We start from the raw sequence: 4600 nt of genomic DNA, 5'->3' as shown, positions 1-4600 counted from the left end.
GGTCAGGATATGTGGTGATTACAAGGCCACCATCAATCGGGTGTCACTCCAAGATCAGTACCCGCTACCGAGAGCGGAGGACCTCTTTGCGACGCTATCCGGTGGCAAACTTTTTTCAAAATTGGACCTGATTTCAGCTTACATGACCCAGGAGCTGGCGAGTGAGTCGAAGAAGCTGACCACCATCACGACACACAAGGGGTTGTTTGAGTATAACAGATGTCTGTTCGGGATTCGTTCGGCCGCCGCGATCTTTCAGCGAAACATGGAAAGCCTCTTCAAGTCGATTCCAAGGACGGTGGTATTTCAAGACGACATCCCCATCACGGGTTGTGATACTGAAGAACACCTCCACAACCTGGAGGAGGTGCTATGCAGACTGGACCGGATAGGTCTGCGACTGAAAAAGGCAAAGTGCGTCTTCTTAGCTCCAGAGATAGAATTCCTGGAGGAGGGTAGCAGCAGACGGGATCAGACCTACTGCGTCCAAAATGGAAGCAATCCAGAGAGCACCCAGACCCCGTAACACGACGGAGCTGCGGTCGTTCCTGGGGCTCCTGAACTATTTTGGCAACTTTCTTCCCAAATTGAGCACGCTGTTGGAGCTGCTACACGTGCTCCTACGCAAAGGTCGCGATTGGGTCTGGGGGGACAGCCAGGAAAGGGCTTGTGATAGAGCACGCAATTTGTTATGCTCCAACAAATTGTTAACGTTATATGACCCGTGTAAGAAACTTGTTTTAACGTATGATGCGTCGTCCTATGGGGTCGGGTGTGTGTTGCAGCATGTGAATGCCAATGGTCAGTTACAGCCGGTAGCTTATGCCTCCAGAAGTCTGTCCCAGGCAGAAAGGGGCTACGGGATGGTAGAAAAGGAAGCGCTAGCATGTGTATATGCAGTAAAAAAAATGCACCAGTACCTGTTTGGCAGGAAATTTGAGCTGAAGACAGATCACAAACCTCTAACGTCCCTTTTGGCCGACAACATGGCCATAAAGGCAAATGCATCGGCCCGCATACAGAGGTGGGCACTCACGTTAGCTGCCTATGACTACACAATTCGGCACAGACCGGGCACTGAAAACTGCGCCGATGCACTCAGCAGGCTCCCACTAGCCACCACTGAGGGGGCAACTGAGCATGCTGCTGAGATGGTCATGGCTGTTGAAGCTTTCGAAAGCGAAGGCTCAACTGTGACAGCCAGTCAGGTTAAAGTCTGGACAAATAAAGACCCGCTACTGTCTTTAGTCAAGAAATGTGTCTTGAATGGGGACTGGGCAGCCACGTACGGAGCATGCCCTGAGGAATTTAAACCATTTCATAGGCGCAAGGATGAATTCTCGATTCAGGCCGATTGCCTACAGTGGGGAAACCAATTAGTCATGCCCCAGATGGGCAGAGAGGTGTTTATCAGAGAACTTCACAATGAGCACCCAGGCATTGTTATGATGAAGGCAATTGCCAGGTCACACGTTTGGTGGCCAGGGATAGATGCAGACCTGGAACTTTGTTTTTGCAGGTGCAACACGTGTGCTCAGCTGGGCAACACACCCAGGGATGCCCCCCCTTAGCCCCTGGTCCTGGCCCGCCAAGCCATGATCACGCATCCATGTGGAATCGCAGGTCCTTTCATGGGAAAAATGTTTTTGGTTGTAGTAGACGCCTACTCCAAATGGATTGAGTGTGCCATTTTAAATTCAAGAACATCCTCTGCCACGGTAGAAAGTCTACGGGCAATGTTCGCCACCCATGGTCTACCGGATATCTTGGTCAGTGACAATGGCCCATGCTTCACAAGCACTGAATTCCAGGACTTCATGGCAGGCAATGGAATCAACCATATCAGAACGGCATCGTTCAAGCCGGCCTCAAACGGCCAGGCGAAACGAGCAGTGCAGATAATCAAACAGGGGATGCTCAGAATCCAAGGAGGTTCCCTACAAAGCCGCTTATCATGCCTCCTGTTGGCCAATAGATCCCGACCACACTCGCTCACAAGGGTTCGACCCGCAGAGCTGCTAATGAAAAGGATGCTCAAAACCAGGTTATCCCTTATACACCCTACTATGAAAGAAATTGTTGAGAGCAGGCGCCAGTCACAATGTGACTACCATGACAGGAATGCGAGGGCGCGATGTATTGATGTCAATGACCCTGTTTTTGTCCTTAATTACTCTGCAGGGCCCAAATGGCTTGCAGGCACTGTGATTGCCAAAGAGGGAAATAGGATTTTGGTAGTTAAACTTACCAATGGACAAATCTGCTGCAAACATGTGAATCAAACTAAAATGAGGTTCAGCATCCCCATAGAAGAAGCAGAGGAAGAACACGACGTAGTTTACTCCACCACAGGTGACCGAACACCGAAATCAAATGGAGGAGAGCCCAGTCACTGTAGGCAGTCCGGACAGGCCTGAGGCACCACAAAACGCAGACACTCAGGCCAGCGCCCAACAACCGGAGCCCCAACTCAGGCGCTCTACAAGGAAGCGTAAACCACCAGAGAGACTTAACCTGTGATCCCAATAAGACTTTGGGGAGAGGTGATGTCATGTATTCAACTATCATTGTAACCCATGTTGACCTAAGTTGTACACCTTGAGAACATTGACCACAAGGGGGTGAACTTGTGGGAGACACTCCAAACCTGGAATTTCAGGCATAAAAGGGGAAGCTCCACCCACCTTCATCACTTGAGGTCTTGGTAATAAAGGTCACAGAGTGGCCTTCTCTCAAGTATGGGCCTCGTGTGCATTTATACTGTGTAGTAAGGATGTATCAGTCAATGCTGTACAGTGCAATGTACGCGGTATTTTCTGTAACGTCTCGTGGAGTGGAACCCGGCATGTGTTAAGAAGCCGTTTTCACTGATGTCTTGACTCTGTAGAAAGGAATTGTGACACGCAGTAAGGGGTACCGTTGTAGGGTTAAAACGTAAAATTGGGGGAACAGCTTCACTTGTGTGAGACTTCAGCCTTTGCTCTCTCATCGAGTGATGCTTTATGGAAAGAAAAAGAATCAAACGGGGGACTGAAGAGATCACAAAGTTGCTGTTTAAAGAATGGACTCAGTTGAGAATATTTCATAGACTTTATGGGTTTTTTCTGAGGGTATTTTCCCTGTGATGGGATCACCCTGTGCAGATAAGTGAAAAAGCTGTTTTGTTAAAACTCCAGAGACCCGCATGGCAGTTAGCTGTGACAAAAGAGCTGTCAGTCATCCAGAAGGGGTTTGCCCACCAGTCACAGCTAAAGGAAGGGGGCCGCGAATATTGACAAAAGAGCTGTCGGCCATTGACAAAGCCACTCTAATATGCAAAAGAACATCTCACCTCCATCTCAGAAGGAAAATAGAACAATGAACCTACTAGCCTGGCCAGCCAAGGAGGAGCTAGGTGTTTCCCAACACAAAGACTCAGAGATGCCGAGATTAAGGGCCATCAGCCCAATACATATGAGTTGGATGGCCCATCACTGACTAAGTACCCGTGCTTAGAAACAAAGGGGTTTTAAAGATTGGCGGGAAAGTTAGGGATAGCAAAACTCCCATAAAGACAGGATCTTTTCCACTTTATTTTTAGCTTGAAGCTTGGAGCTTGCAGCTTGTATCTAGAGAGAGCCCTCTCTCCCTCTCACTCTCGCTACACCAAGGTCGATGTACCAGAGGAAGGGCCTCTGCGATGTACCGCAGAAAAAGCCACCGAGACTGAAGACCGTCAGTGGCAGTGACTTCCCACAGCTGAGCTGAGCAAGGAAAACAACTGTGAGTGTGGTGGTGAGCATGATCGTGAGTGTCCCAAGCCAGTAACCAGATATCTCAGGCAAGCTGGGTAAGGGCTCAGGATTTTCTCAGAAGTGAAGCTTTTCAGGGCTATTCTGCGAAGGGTAATTTGTTGGTCAGGGTGGGGGAATTACTGCATGTTACTAGGTCTTATTTCTGTACTATATGTATGCTGTTTGCAACCTGGATTTTATTCTCCACAGAGACAGTGATTTCGTTTAGTAGTGCATGTTTTAGCCAGTGTATGTTAGACCAAATAAATATAAGTACGATTTTTCACCGACGCATTCCTGTCCGTGACTCATTTCATTTACACTCTGAATAATAATTCCCGGGCCTAGAACTTTCATAAGGCGGGGGTGATTCGAACCATCCGTCTGGCAATTGGGCTAGGATCAAAACCGCTTACAAATCCCTCCATTGCCTCGCCCCTCCCTATCTCCGTAATCTCTGCGCTCGTCCAATTCTGGCCTCTTGCACATTCCCGATTTTCAGCACTCCACCATTAGTGGCCATCCCTACAGCTGCCTAGGCCTCTCTGGAACTCCCTCCCTAAATCTTTCCGCCTCACTACCTCTCTCTGCTCCTTAAAATCTATCTCTTTGACCAAGTCTTTGGACAACTTTCCTAATATGTGGCTTGGTGTCAAATTCTATTTGATAACATAAGAACATAAGAAATAGGAGCAGGAGTAGGCCATTTGGCTCCTCGAGCCTGCACCGCCTTTCAATAAGATGATGGCTGATCTGATCTGGACCTCAACTCCATTTCCCTGCCCGCTCCCCATAACCCTTGATTCCCTTTTGTGAAGCCCCTTGGG

Source organism: Pristiophorus japonicus, chromosome 24, assembly GCF_044704955.1.
Source record: "Pristiophorus japonicus isolate sPriJap1 chromosome 24, sPriJap1.hap1, whole genome shotgun sequence".
Classification (NCBI taxonomy): domain Eukaryota; kingdom Metazoa; phylum Chordata; class Chondrichthyes; family Pristiophoridae; genus Pristiophorus; species Pristiophorus japonicus.
This window is presented reverse-complemented; position numbering follows the sequence as displayed.